The 16,427-nt window shown below is 37.9% G+C and overlaps 2 protein-coding genes across 3 annotated transcripts in view; one reads left to right on the forward strand and one right to left on the reverse strand.

The window, feature by feature from the left end:
- The window catches only part of LOC140237740 (F-box/LRR-repeat protein 15-like), an 81,013-nt gene that overhangs the window by 42,313 nt on the left and 22,273 nt on the right, over positions 1-16,427 (reverse strand). The gene's annotated exons all lie outside the window — the stretch shown is intronic.
- LOC140238227 (uncharacterized) overlaps positions 1-16,427 on the forward strand; it is a 38,734-nt gene that overhangs the window by 8,817 nt on the left and 13,490 nt on the right. The gene's annotated exons all lie outside the window — the stretch shown is intronic.

Below are 16,427 nucleotides of genomic sequence, written 5' to 3' on the forward strand. Positions count from 1 at the left end.
ACAGGTGTATTGTACCCAGCTCATGCTTGACGTAGAAAGTTTGTAACTAGGGGGGGGGGGGATATATCAGGCTTACATGCTGGGTAATTACATTACTTATTCTCATGAAGCCATCGTTAACAGTTTACTTACATCAGATAACACGGATATTGGAGGGAAATAGACCAATGAGATTTCTGTTCCTAGCCAGAGGTATAACTTGTCTGTCATATTAGAAGAAAAAAAAAAGAATGATTCTGCCAAATTCTAAAGATAGTGTGGTTTATACAAAACCACGTAGCCAATCGAGAAAAAGATATTACGTCTGCCATCTGTAAAATACAAAATTCTCTTTCGCTGCTTTGTGATCAATTACATTGAAACATGAGCGATTGATATGAATAACCACAGAGCACAATTATATAATGTGTAGACGATTCTCGAGCAATTAGCTACCTGTCCTTTCGATAGGTTGCACTGTATAAAAAAAAACTTGGATGATTTCCAGGCATGTCCATGGAAACCGCGTGATGGCTGGCACGCACATATATATTACAGGCTTGACATGCCTATACCTCCAGGTTTATTGTCGCAATCTGTAATTCCTTCACTGTAAATGAATTCTAATTCCATATTCAACATGGTTATATAGTGACTTTTTTTAATGGCACCATGACATATACGATTATCATTTGGGTCCTTATAGTCCAATGACAGTGTTATCACCACCTATATGATGGGGCTAGGAATGTAAAATTTATTGCCAAGTTAAGGGTGAGCTGGAGCAGGGACAATAAGAAATAACAGCTAAAATGAATACAATAGGAATAAAACGCATGAAATGCATTTCATTCATTGCTGTCCACGAACGTACATTAGTTGATACATTTGATTATATACAGAGAAAAACAAATGTTTTTCGTACATGTTTTCATGGATCTGATAGCATTGATATTATTGATCTTATCATTGATACTGTCATATTCTAGGGCAAAAATGGGTATGGACCCCCCCCCCCCCCCATCATCCCCCTATTCATAATAAACTTTGAATTCCTCTTAAAATTGTATGCTCTTTAACATTTCATAAAGTGGTTTCTTAGTATCTCACAAAAAATAAAAGCCCAATTCTCATCTCGCAAAAAAAAAGTTAAAAAGTGGATCCTCATCTCAACCAATACTATACCATCCCTTTAACAGCTATACGTCAAAGTAATATGACTTTTCTTCTTCTTTTTTTTTTTAATATTGATAACAGATCGAGCCAAAACTTGGATAGAGAACTAGTCATCGTTTTGTTTAATATATGAATACTGCTTTCTTCGATATTCTACCTTTTACCAGCAAACTGACAAAAGCGTTATTCACTAAAGCATGTCAATCTTTGTATCAAAACGCAACCATGCAAGAACGCAGTGTCATTTGTCACCTTCAAGTAGCTCGGCAGGTGGTATACCTCGGTCGGACTACCTCTGTCTCTCCCCAAATTTCCCATGCCCGCGAACCGGAAGCATGTAATTTTGATGACCCATAATACCTCTTGAGGGACAGTTTGGTGCATCGTCTGGAAGACAAAGGAATCCTTAATGTCACGTTCTCTCATAGCAGGAGGTTTTTAGGAAAAAAAATAGAAAAAGAAAAGAAAATCACGATCTAGGACTTTGGCGTGAGCGCTTATCCATCGTTCTTTCTTGAGTATGAGAGCAGACGACGGCTGAGGAATTAAAAGCCGATAATGATAATATCGATAGTAGTGGAGTGGCATAGCCGAACAATTGTGCATTTTGTGATAAAAGCACCAAATTTCGTACACAGGTTGACAATCACGTTCAGATTAAATTTAGATATTGGGCCATCGTAAATAGCGCCCTCAACGTCCATGGCAGCCATTTTTCAAAATGGCTGCCATAAATGCCATGTTTTCGTAAAATTTGCTAATTTTAGGAGAGAAAAGGAAACAAGATATTGGTTACAAATGGGAAATTACATTCAAAATAAATCTAGATATCGAGCCATCGGAAATAGCGCCCTCAACGCCCATGGCAGCCATTTTTCAAAATGGCCGCCGTAAATGTCATTTTTTTCAAAACATTTGCTAACTTCAGAAGGGAAAGCCAGTAAGATTTTGCAAACAAGTGGGAAATTACATTCAAACTGAATTTAAATATTTTGCCATTGTTAATTGCGCCCTCAACGTCCATGACAGCCATCATCTTCGATGATTTTGCAAATTTCAGAAGGGAAAAGTTAATAAGATTTTGCCCATTTTTTTAATGTTAATTACATTCAAAATAAATCTAGATATTGGGCCATCGGAAATTGCGCCCTCAACGGCCATGGTAGCCATTTTTTTCAAAATGGGCGCCATAAATGCCATTTTTTGTTAAAATATGCAAATTTCAGAAGGAAAAGCCAATTTTTTTTTTCTCTTTTGTGCAAACAAGCGGGAAATTACATCCAATGTAAATCCAGATATTTGGAAATTGAAAATTGCGCCCTCAATGGCTATGGCAGCCATTTTTTTTTTAAATGGTCACCATAAGTGCCACTTTTTCATTTAAAAAAATGCTAATTTCAAAAGGAAAAGTCAATGAAATTCTGGTTATAAATGGGAAGTGACATTTAAAATAAATCTCGATATTGGGCCATTGGAAATTGCGCCCTCAACGGTCATGACAGCCATTTTTCAAAATGGCCGCCATAAATGTTATATTTTCGAAAAGATTTACTAAAATCAGAAGGGAAAGCCAACGAGATTTTGCAAACAGGTGGGAAATTACATTCAAAAGTAAACTTATTGGGCCATTGCAAATTGCCCCCTCAATGGCCGTTCCAGCCATTTTTCAAAATGGCCACCATGAATGTCTTTTTTTCGTAAAGTGTTGCAGACGTCAATCAGAATTTCCACAAAGGTGGAAAATTACATTCAAACTGAATTTGATAATAGGCCATCCAAAAGTGCACCCTCAACAGCCATAGCAGCCATTAAGTTTCAAACAGCTGCCATGGATGCCCCCCCCCCCCCCACCATTTTTTTTCCCAAAAATTTGCTGATGTCAGAAGGAAAAGTCAATAAGACTTTGCAAACAAGTTGAAAATTCTGCTCAAAAATAAATTTAAGTATACGGTCTTCTTAGAAGGCGCCCTCAAGGGCCATGCTGACCGCCATGGATGTCTGCTTATTTTCTATTTTCGTTTTTTTGTTGTTGGAAAGATTTGCTAATTTTAGAGAGAAAATCAATGAAATTTGTACAGATGTTGAAAATCATATTCAAAGAAAATAATATATGAGGCCATTACAAATGGCACCATCAACGACCATGGCAGCCATTTTCCAAATGGCCACTATAAATGCTACTTATTTTTTGAAAATATGATAATGCCAGAAGACAATACAATTTCTTGTGGAAATTGACAAAAGATATTCAAATAAATTCAAGTTTGAATTTGAATTTGAATTTGAAATAAAGATATTGAGCCACCATTTAAACATCGTCCCCAACGGCTATGGCAGCTCTTTGTCAAAATGGCTTCCACACACTCCTTTTTTTTTTATTTGCCTATTCCAGAAGGAGAAAGCAATAGAATACTGCTAAAGAGCAATTATGTCTAATGCAATCTGGTGTTCCAAGAAATTTAAATTAAAAGAAAGGTTTCATTGATGGGTTAGTTCTAAATTCATGTTTTCAGTTTAGTTCTAATTGCAGTATTTCGCGTGTGACGGCTAACAGTATGGATATCAAATGTACGTGTTTTTATGGAAGCATAGCATAAAGTAAATTAACTTTTTTCGTAAAATGAAAGGCCATTAAGAATGTCTTAAGAATGTTTAGGAAGTTACATTTTAGAATAGATACACGTCATATAGTCCCATATATTCAATGATATGGTGTTACTGTCAAAGTTGATACATGGCGCCATTATCCCTGGATATTCATATTACTCTTTTTCGGAAATTTTTCATGTTTACCACCTAAAATATGCATTCATCATTGGTGAGATATAATCGCTAAGCATTTGCCTTGTTTATTTTAGTTGTTCCTCAAATGATTTCTTTAACACCATATTTCAGATTACACAATGTCTCTGTGAGTATTCTACTGTCTTCTCCTTCTAAATTTAAGCAAATTTTCAAAAAAAGAAAAGAAAAAGAAGAGTGTATTGTAGCCATTTTGGCAAATAGCTGAAATAGTCATTGAGAACACAGCTTATGATGGCTCAATGTTTAAACTTCTTTGTATGTAATTGTCAACTTGAGCAAAAAATGTTTATTGCCTTCTTCCGGCATTAGGACATCTTCATAAACGAAAAATGGCATCTATGACAGCCATTTTGGAAAATGGCTGCAATTACCGTTATTAGCATTTTTTTCTTCTTGAAGATTTGCGATGGAACAATTTCTAGAGTTAGTGCAACCTGGATATTATATTGTTTGATTTTAGACATGATTTTCAATTTATGTACACATTTGTTGACTTTTCTTTCTGAAATTACCATTTCTTAAAACAAAATGATTATGACAATTGCAGCCATTTTGGAATATGGCGGCAATGGCCGTTGAGGGCAGTATTATAATAATCTAATACAAATATTTATTACAATAATCTAATACAAGTATTTATTATAATAATCTAATACAAATATTTATTTCAAACATGATTTTCAAATTGTGTGCAAAATCTTATTGACTTTTCCTTTTGTGAAATCAGGAAATAAAAAATAATGGAATCCATGGTGGCCATTTTGAAAAATGGCTGCAATGGCCATTGAGGGCGCTATTTACAATAATGTAATACATTGTGGAATTAGTAAATTCAGAGAAAAAATTTCATTTATGGCGACCATTTTGAAAAAATGGCTGCCATGACCATTGGGGGCACAATTTGCGATGGCCCAATATCTAAATTTATTCTAAATGTTATATTCCACTCGTTTGCAAAATCTTATTGATTTTCCCTTCTGAAATTTATAAAATTTTACGGAAACTGGCATTTATGGCCGCCATTTTGAAAAAAATGGCTGCCATGGCCGTTGAGGGCGCAATTTGCGATGGCCCAATATCTAAATTTATTTTGAATGTTATTTCCCACTCGTTTGCAAAATCTTATTGATTTTCAATTCTGAAATTTTTAACATTTTACGAAAACTGGCATTTATGGCGGCCATTTTAAAAATCCCTGTCATCGCCGTTGAGGGCGCAATTTGCGATGGCCCAATATCTGAATTTACTTTGAATGCTATTTCCGACACATTTGCAAAATCTTATTGATTTTCCCTTCTGAAATTTGTAAATTTTTACAAAAAATGGCATTTATGGCGGCCATTTTGAAAAAAAAATGGCTGCTATGGCAGTTGAGGGCGCTATTTACGATGGCCCAATATCTGAACTTATTTTGAATGTTATTTCCCACTCGTTTGCAAAATCTTACTGGTTTTCCATTCTGAATTTTTAATTTTTTTTTGCGAAAAATGGCATTTATGGCGGCCATTTTGAAAAAAATGGTTGTTATTGCCGTTGAGGGCGCTACTTACGATGGCCCAATATCTGAACTTATTTTGAATGTTATTTCCCACTCGTTTGCAAAATCTTCCTGGTTTTCCCTTCTGAAATTTTTCATTTTTTTTTTGCGAATGATGGCATTTATGGCGGCCATTTTGAAAATGGCTGCCATTTCCGTTGAGGGCGCAATTTGCTGTGGCCCAATATTTAAATCTATTTTAAATGTTATTTCCCACTCGTTTGCAAATCCTTATTGATTTTTCCTCCTGAAATTTGTAAATTTTTACGAAAAATGGCATTTATGGCGGCCATTTTGAAAAATGGCTGCCATGGCCGCTGAGGGCGCTATTGATGATGGCCCAATATCTGAATTTATTTTAAATGTCATTGTCAACATGTGTGCGAAATTTGGTGCTTTTATCATAAAATGCACAATTCCTCTAATTTTTCAAGCTATGCCGCTCCACTATAGTCAAATCACTGTTTAATATGTCACTTCATTTAAGCATTTAAGACTGACCTGTAAAAGAGAATGTGCTGTATGCTACTCATCATAATATTTCGCATGACACTCCCTCCGTTGTACAGCAGGTGGAGTCCTCTGACACCGATTAGCAATCAATTGCAGCCGGAAATATCAAATGAGTTGTCTAAATGCCTGGTCCTAATTAGCCGTCATGGTCAGGTGGTGCTGAGCAGTATTCAACTCCCATACATAGCCGCCAAATGGCTTCCCACGAAATCTTGTTTCAAGCGATTAAATATAAACTAAAGGGCAATAATAATGCGCCTTGTCCAATGTACAGCAACTGCATGGTTGCATTGTGAGCAAATATTAAACTCCTGCTGGACTACATAAGCTCAATTATCTTTGGTGTAACAGCATAATAGTATTGCGTATCTATTTAAAGCAAATTGTCAACAATGTGCAGTATCTTATTTTTATGAATACCACTACATTATGTCTGGACTGTTATTTAAGACATCAAGTCACTGATTCAGCAACGCTGCACACAATTTGGTCGTGTAGAGCCATGCATCCGGGAGAGTATTAACGTGAAATAAGCGTGCGAGATGAACGTGATTACTCCCTTTTTTAAGTTAAGTTTTAGATAGTTTTTTCTGCATCCGTTTTATTAAGAAAATAATGGTTGTATATCTCAAGATGCAGCGGAGTAAAAAACGGAAGTGTTACCACAAATTTCGAGAGATTTCACTGAAACGTTCTAACTTCGTTCTTTTTATGATTTATATTCCCTTCGAATTCAGCAAACTGATGACAGTCTATCTTATGCTCCTCAACACGGTTCCATGACATTTGCTCCTGAAACAAGAATATTGCTCCCATGAAATATCTGCACGCCAAGACAAACATAAATTCCAACCACTAACGTAACCCTAACCCTAATCCTAACCCTCACATCAAACTAAACCTAAAACCCTATCATAACCCTAGCCCTAACCCTAAGTCCTTGGAGAAAATAAGACCGGAACAATATTGTCGCAGGAGCAAATGTCGTGTCACCCTTCAACTTACACGGGAATACAGTCATGGTGTACGTAAGGATTCCGTTAGAGGGAAGGGAAGTCTTATTACATCTTTTCAAGAGATTTCCTAGGATTAGGCTTGATGTTTAAACCACTGCTTACGGGAACGGGAATCGGATCGGGAACCGGATCGGGAACCGGTAATGCCACAAATTAATCATATGCCAGATATGCGGGGATTTCCACCAAAAAAAAAAAAAAAAAAAATCTCTATGGCAACGGGCAAGGACAATTTTCATTCTGCTGTCAATCAAAATAGTGAGAATCTTCTGCTCTTTAGCCTTGAAACGTTAACTCTCCTAGTCTCTTCGTTTGCTCTCCAATCTTGCCCTTATTACCGCGGAGCGTACACTCGTTGGATTACTTTTACACGCTCATTATTCTCATAGCATGAAGCTATAAGAGGAACTGCTCCTAGCTGTTCGTCAGAAAGCGGCAATTGGGGACTAACCTTAAAATTAACCACTGATGGGCAGATTACGGATGCGGTCCAACTGGCTTAAATTCAATTAGACATCATTTCTTCTTTCGTACAGGTGTTTCAGCGTATCTTATGAATATCCGCTTCAATAGTTTCGCATTTTGTTTGATTCTATAGTGATGGTAACTAACCTCCAGGTGTAAAACTCTTCCTTCTCAGTTTTTCTATTGGAGTATTATATCAAAGTTAATGAAACATAATGCGTCCTCCAAGTGGACATACGGATTTTTGGTGTGCTTTCTTTTTTTCATGAGAAATTAAATTTGATAATGAAATGAATACAGTTTAAAGTTTATATGAAAACGTTGTAACCTTTGAACAGGTGTGTGTGTGTGTGTGTGTGTGTGCGCGCGCGCGCGTGCGTGTGTATGTAGAGAGAGGGGAGAGGCGTGGACTTGCATAAGTCTGCGCTCTCGTGACATGATATACAACATTCGTTCTTACCCTGCATGACAATGTCAGTGATAGCAAAGAAAGAATTAAGGGCGGTGGAGTGATGGCTAAGCTTAGACAATAGAGCCAAGCCAATGCGCCAAGAACCATAAGTATATGATTTCATTGTATTCTGTTCCTCGTCCATCGACAGAAACCTTACACACACACACACACACACACACACACAAATGACATAATGGTTTGATTGGCCAATGCAAAGCAGAGACACTTTTACATATTACATCATCCGTCACACTGGGAGTGTGAAATGGACTTCATCTAAGTAATATTAAAGACCGGGATACAATGCATTGTCTTTGGTCATTGCTATGAGATCAGTGGAGAGTGCAAAATCTCAGATATCTGTTTATAACCTTTTAATGTATATATTTATAGCTATCCTCAGACTCAAGTTTAGCTGAGCACGTTACTGCTTTTGTTGTTTTTAAATTATTCATTTCCACAAGAATGACAGATGTGAAATAGTGTTGAAGACGTTAAGGCTACTGCATGGCCTTGGTCGTTGCTATGAGATCAATGGAGAGCACAGAATCACAGACATCTGTATATATCTGTATATTATAATCTTTTAACTACAGACTCAAATTTGCTGAGCGTGTTACAGCTCTTGTTGCTTTTGAATTTTTGTTTTCCACAAGAATGACCAGATATATGAAAACGATTTCAAGTATTTTTCTTGTATGTTTTGTTAGAGTATTAATTTGTTGTTTTTTCTTATTTGTTTGAGTTTGTCTTCCTTTGAGAGAACGAATCAATCTCACACAGCGATATAGCTGTTGTACCAGAGGATATCTGACTGAATTTTATGATCTACAGCGTATTTAGTGTCTATTTGTGAAATTTCGATGAAAGAGGCAATGCATCTCGCGCTAATTCATTACCCACGGTTCTCTTATCTTTTCCGCTCACTTGATGACGAATCGGCTTTGATCGCAGTGCCATATTTATAGAATCACTCTCCGTGCTTTAATATCTGTGCTCACAGCACAATAGGCCCTATAGGGAAGTTATCTTCGACCCATGCAGATTATGAACATTGATGATAGCAGTCAGACATGTTCTCTGTGATTATTATTACATTTTATTTGTTTGCCATGCCATAGTTAGGTTTTATTTTTCAATTAGCTCTTTTTCCACTCTATGAGTGAGAATGACGAAAACTAGGAGATGGCAATCGTTGTAGCTTAGGTCTAATTGATGTCTAAGGACAGTTCGTCTGCTTCTTCGGCAAAACTGACGCAGCACAATATTTTTCGTGCATGCCTGTTGGCCGGCGTGTTAATCTCTCTGCGTCTATATCATAATTGGATGAAGGGTTTCCATACATCTGAAGCCTTGCCAATTTTCATGACCAGGATTGCTTCAATAATATCAGCAAATTCTGTAAAAAGGCAATAAATTACTCTCTGATATATAATTAGTGTGGCTTCATTAAAAAGCTTGTCTCTACGAATCATGAACAATTTTAGCTGTCCATTTCGATGCTGCTAAAGGTCGCCAAAGGGAGTACAATCTTGTTATCTAGAGTATAGGTCCTAATCATTAGAATGAATAATTGAACGCGATGTGCAACTATATAGTATTCAGCAAATATCCTTTCCTTTAGTTCAATCCTTCGTATGTTTCACGGGGGCGGGGGACATTTCATGAAGCATTTTGTCAGATTGACCAAGAGCAAACTCGTCCGCTCATTTATGCTCCCCTGGAGTGATCATTAGAATAATAACTGAACGTGACGCATGCAACCAGTGTTCAGCAAATTTTTTCCTTCATCAGCGCAATCCTTTTCATGTTTCACTGATCAATTTCCATACTGTAAATCACAAGTTGCAATGTCGACAACTTTGAGGAATTAAAAAAACAAAAAAAAAACAAAAAAAAACAATCCATTTCGCTGTTAGGGGAGTTTCACGGTCAGGTGTGCAATAGTTTTACCATAAGCACCTCCACGTAGATGGTGACGACACTATACGGTTAGGTTATTACAGTGTCACGCATACTGTTTCGACCGGGATGAACGTCGTCTAACAGGATGTAAAACGCAGAGTTCCGTGGATCGGGTATTGTTTCGTTTCATCTGTGGTCGTCTGTGCTTTTCCTCGCAGCCAAGATGAGGTCCAGTTTTCGCATTCACTGTACAGTCATCCAGCAGTTGGAATATTGACTTGCCTGTGGAATTAAGAAAGTATTAGTCATTCATATTTTTCACAACGTCATTGCGCTCTGTCTTGATGTTTGGAATTTCTTATGACATTATGTTCCCAGTTCTTTACATCTCCCAAGGATTTATCTTTTGGGAAAGAGATAGAAAAAGAAGGGGTGTATGGTATACGTGTTGGTTTGCAGGTGTGTGTGTGTGTGTGTGTGTGTGTGTGTGTGTGTGTGTGTGTGTGCGTCTGCGTGTGTATGTGTATTTATTCCTCCTGTGTTAGGCACTTGGCAGTGAAGAGCAGCACACAACTATAGCTCAGCCGATTGCTGGGGTGTTTATTAAATTCTCATAATCTAATCACGATCGTGAGTAACCCCCACGTCCCATGCTAGTCGAGACGAGAGACACTTTCCTTGGGTATAGTTGAAAAATCCCAGCCCGACTTCGGCCTGAAAATTTGATTGGTCTAGACTTCAAATAAAGCCTGTCCTTACTCATCACTGGACCCGGTTACTGGGTGCTCCCTGCAGTCTTCTGATCATATCGCCATGGAAACACTGCACCTGTGACAGACGGTTTGATGGGAATGACCTAGTACGTTCTAATAAAGCAAATGGGCGTTCTTAAGGGATCATTCATTACTTTGAAACTGTCACTTGAACAACCGAACCATCCCTGGAGAAAGTCCGAAAATTAATCATAGCTTTTTGCTTAACTCGAGGAAATTGTGTCCCTCAACTTATGCGGATTCCTAAGCACATTCACCTATCATGTCTTATTAAATGTGACGTATAGGCCTACAAGCACATTGTATCACAATTCTTCCACACTCGTTACAACTTTTAAGATTACATCAGCAGCACCAGTATGACAAACCACTCCCAACAACTACACATACTCTTCCTCGTGAACACAAACTGATAACAAGCATTAACATACGCTTTTGTATCCCGGAGCGCACAGGGGTGACCAGTCCATGAAACCCACCCCACTCCCCCCCCCCCCCCCCCCATAATAATGATGATACATTTTATAGTTATAATGATAATGATTTTAGAGAATAAAGATTAAACAATTGAACAAGCAAGCAACATGCTAACAAGCACAAAACGAACGTCAACCGTGTGTTGATGAAATAAATATCATGGCTATTGGTATCACGTTTTAAGTTTTGTCAGCATTAAAGCAATTTCTGGCCAAATCTCACCGCAAAGTAACTTTATTCATTGGGGTAAAACCAAAACAAATGTGGAAGCTATCCATATTGGCGTCGAATATAACATGAGAAAGTCAAGTTTCACATGTTTTCGTAAAAGATGAATATCGGTAGTTTCCACATAATCATAAAAATTCAAATTTTGAATGAAGGCGATGATTTTATTGTCTTACAAGCGTCTCCCATTCACCTCTACTCTAATCTTCCTATTTTATCTTCTTCTTTTTTTTATGAAAGGAAAATGAACAAGCAGTGTCTCTTGCATCAAGTTACTATCGTATAGTACTACCTTTGCAATTATAACTTTGAAGGGAGAGGATTTGTAATTGCTATAAATTATACACCATCAATTAAAGCATGATTTCTATAACACTTTTGTGTACATACCAGTCGCAGACGTAATTGAGATGCAAAGTTTCGATACAGTATCATCTTCTAATTTGCATCATGTGGTTTTGACAATAATCCGTTGCTTGGAACATTTTGATACTTTCTTTCAGAATTTGAGTCCGGCTTTCAATGGAAATAGTCTACTGTTCTGTTCGTTCAGTTTTATTATAATCATTAGATTTCATTTCAGTATGATTCGGCATTGCAATGTGAGGGTAGCATTGACCACTTGGAAAAATTAATGCAGGCGTGCTATAGAGCGCATTGGGAGTAGTAAAACACCTCCGTCTGAAGGAGGAACATTTTAAAGGGGTGTTTTCTTCGAGCGACCACACGACCGTGTGCACTCTTGCCAAGATCCAAAGGTTAGGCTCGCCAGCACAAGTTGCAACGCGACGTGTACTCTCGAAGGAAATGGGCGTAAGGAGCCTTTTAACTCTTTTAACTGGATGAGAACTTGGGTTTGGTTGAATCACTGTCACGTCTGTCGCTGACGAGGGAAAAAACGAACTGAAATTGGGATGAACTTGATGGCGAAAATCATGTATGGGCTCAATTAGCTTATCAGCGGCCTTGATCTGATGTTCCTATGGAACTCATTACCAATGCCTGAAATGTATAATCCATTGGTTCGATGATGGTTGACTGTCAGTGTGACGTTCGAGTCTTTCGTTCAATGAGTACTCCTCTTAGAATTGTCTCCTTTCAATGATGCGCTTTCTTGCCCCTTCCTCCATTTTTTTAAATCGTAGTTCTCATGCGCCTGCAGAAACCGTTGAATTTTGCTTTAAAATGGAGACCCCACGCATCTGAAATGTGTGAAGTAACGCTGTGATAACACGATTTCAGTTGGCTAACGACGAAAATGCAAAATATCACCAAAAGATAAGCCGGATTTCCGGAAGTATTGCGGTCTCGTAGAATACTAGTACCCGATTTTAGTTGCTACGTGATCTATATCGGGCTATAAACTTACGGCACTTCATCCATCGCGTGAGAGTGAATCCCATGCAACAACTTGATAGCTGCATGGGATTGAGTACTACTGGTCGCGCACAATTACATGATTATACGACCATCACGCTTCAGGAGTAAAAGTGTACTACGATCGAAACTATTTACTTTTTTTTAAATCTCAAAATACTCCAAAACAACTCACGATCCTGGCAAATCGCCTCAACGAGACAAGTTTCTTGGGAGAGCCTTTTGATATTATTTTGCAAGCAAGTTCCAACAATGGTGGAATATGAATTTTGAGCCCTTCTGAGAACTTTTTTTATGTTCTAGCTTTCACACAAACCAAGAAATCCCACCTTGCAAATTCAACTATACAAGAAAGTGTACTCTAGTGGAGAATCGCCACACTGATGTAACAAAGAAGAGGAAAGTCGTTCACATAGTTATTTTTTCAAACGTAAGGAATGAGGAACCTAAGTTAATTCTTAACTTATTTCTTATTTTCAGTGTCATTAAAATTGTTACCTCCTCATGTTGCTGCTGCTGCTGCTGCTGCTGCTGCTTCTGCTGCTGCTGTTGTTGTTGTTGTTTGGGCGGCTTTTTTTTTTTTTGAGAGGGGGGGGATTCCTAAGTGTTCGTCTCAGTATCTAACACTGAATAGATATGATCTCAGTAAAATCAGGATATTACTTATCTTGAACTACATCATATTTGATGGTTTGAGAAATGTTTATGCAAGGTAATGCCGGTAATCATAATGTCGGTCTATTTTTGCAGCCACACGTCAGCTCTGCATTATCTGAGAGTTATATTTCCTTGGCATGTCAGGGGAGAGTTGGTTCGGTCGAAAAAGTATACATACCAGGGTACAGTTGGTAGAGTCAAAAAGGCTTTTACATTATCCAGGGCTCTACAATAACTGTTTTTTTTTTTCCTCTGGTGGCTCATTCTAGCCACTCAATCGGGCCACAACAATCTTTGAATATGAAATTTTGGTGGCCCGAAATGAAAAAGAAATATAAAAATTCATTTTGATTTTTTGCTGCTCAATCGGGCCTCCCAAAGAAAAATTGGGTGGCCCGATAGTAATTTCAGTGGATTATCTCACAGTAAAATGGGGTAGCTATACCGTCATAATGATGGGAATGTTTGTACCTTCATGTGCAAAACAAACCAACTTTGAATTTTATTTTAATCACACAAGATGACACCAGGAGTCCCTTTCTTCCTGCAATGCAGTGTTTGGGCAGCAACTCTCGATGAATAGTGAGCTTCCTTGCCACGCAAGACTACAGCTTGTCATCCATTTTTTTTTTTTTTTTTTTTTTTTTACGAACAGCTCATGCATACCCAAGACTATACATCATGACTACTGTATTTGACTATGAAATAATACATTTGATGCGTGAACATCGCACCCGTTTTATCATAGATATACACGCGTAAACACTGCACTGTAAGACTGGGCGGCTTCTGTGGAATCCAAGGGCCAGTTTTGATTTATGAAGATCTTTTCAAGCATTGATAAATCGAAATAACGAGTGTTGCCACAGCAACGACATAAAATGGTGCACAGCTGATTGGTTGTTTCCTGGCTGTTTCTATAGCAACCGCCAGTCAACGACTGCAATCATCTCCTGGAGTTGTCAGGGGATTGCTCCTTGACCAGTTGACCGGTCATCGTGGTCATTCAAGACGATCTGTGGCTTCCTCCTATTAGTTGCAACTTAAAGAGTGTGTACAGTTCTGGTCGAGGTGAGGATTTAGCTTTTGACGTTTGGCGAGATATTCAGAAACCACTCTAAGAGATGTCAAAGAGCATGCAATTCTAAGGGGTATCTAAAGTTTATTTGATGAAAATCGGTTTTGAAATGACCGAGATATCCAAAAACAAGGTGAAAAAAAGAGATCCTAAAAAAAGGCGTGACCTGTTGCCTTTTATTATTATCACTTTTTTGGGGGGATATCTCGCCCATTTGAAAACCAATTTTCATCAAAGAAACATTGAATTTTTCTTAAAATTACATGCTCTTTCATATTTCATAAGAGGTTTCTCGTTATCTCTCTTAGGAATGTTCAAAACATGACTCCCCACCTCAACCAGTACTGTACAGTCCCTTTAACCCCTTTGTGTGCTTTAAGTGCTGATTAGCACAGAAAACCCAATAGTGTTGTAGCGTACACACTGCCCAAAGTCCCTGGCACACAACGGGTTAATGGCTCGCTGGCATGACAGATCCTGAAATGAATAGCGGTTCCTCGAACCTTGTCACAACATTTCAGAAGGTTGCAATGCCACCAAACTGAATGAGTACAACGTCTCATTGTCGCGTAAATTCTGCTAGAACTATTGGAAAACGCACAAAACTTTTGATATGAGGTAGAAAGAAATACAAAGAAAAACACTACTTTGCTATTTTCTATTCTTACACAAATAAACATACACACATCAAACACTGGCGCAAATAACCTCTACATTGAGACATGCGCACATAATCTACACACAAACACACCAACAACATCCATCATACAATCTGTCTAATGCAAACAAAGAATTCGATACCTATCAAAAATGATAATTACTATTATCATTTTTAGTTACTTTGGTATCTTTGACCAGTAAAAGGTGAATCATAACATACGATGGAGGAAACGAAACGACTCTCGTCCAGTTCATCATCATCACCCGATAGTTGGGAGTCACGTGACAATATGCACCCTACACGTCACGCCAACGCAAACACGACAAAGGAGCTGCTTGACGAATGCAGAGCTGTCATCAGCAACATGGACTACGACATGATTGATACGATACAGGGCCTACATTGTCATTAGCACAAAATCAAGGGACGGATTGTTACATCTGTCATTTTGAGGGCCTCTTGACGTGCATCGAAGTGAATGATTTGTTGATCGTACCTTCCGACAAAACAAAACAAAAAATCGATAAGATGCGTTCCGATAAGAGCATGTGCTGAGACGTAGATTAGGTGAAAAGAGATTGATAGCCAGTACATAAATAGTACAGAAACCAGAAGAGACTTATCAAGCGGGTCATTCTGATGTCAACAGGAAGAACATACACTTTTTTATGCTCTTCAAGACAACACAACAAACTCGACATGAACATGCTTGTCTAAACCAGGGACTTGCTAATCACGCATAATTCGTTTCTATTAATTGTTTCTCCCCACTACGTGTAATGCAATAAGTGGTATTATGTGTATGTTGTTTTCACCGCGTGTCGCACCCGAGTTCTTTCAAAGTGCTTAATCATAAATATGAGTGTCGTCTATAGTGTAAAATTATCTCAGTGTTTTATTATATCGTAATATGACACCTTCTGCACTTGTGACTCCAAGAAAAACGTAATGCACGTTCTTTGACCTTATCTCCCTTTCTTGGCTCATATTCAATCTCCATTCAATCTTACGGAACACAAGACATGGAGACACTATACATGTATACCACTACCGCAATAATCGATGTAGACACAATTGTACATGCAGTATTTAAAGGTTTATTTACAGACTCGCCTTTCATTGAGTTAATGTTTTTCTTTTGTTATACATAAACGTCTACACGAATGGTTTGTTGTGGTTGTTATTTTTCTCTGAACGCACTAAAGCAATACCGGAAAATTGGCAATTTTGTTTTGATTGGGAGTTTTATCATAATCCCTATACATGCATTAATCATGAATCGAGATCACTACCAAACATACAGCCCACGAGTTCGGCATTGAAAAC

Source organism: Diadema setosum, chromosome 14 (genome assembly GCF_964275005.1).
Source record: "Diadema setosum chromosome 14, eeDiaSeto1, whole genome shotgun sequence".
NCBI classification, from domain to species: domain Eukaryota; kingdom Metazoa; phylum Echinodermata; class Echinoidea; order Diadematoida; family Diadematidae; genus Diadema; species Diadema setosum.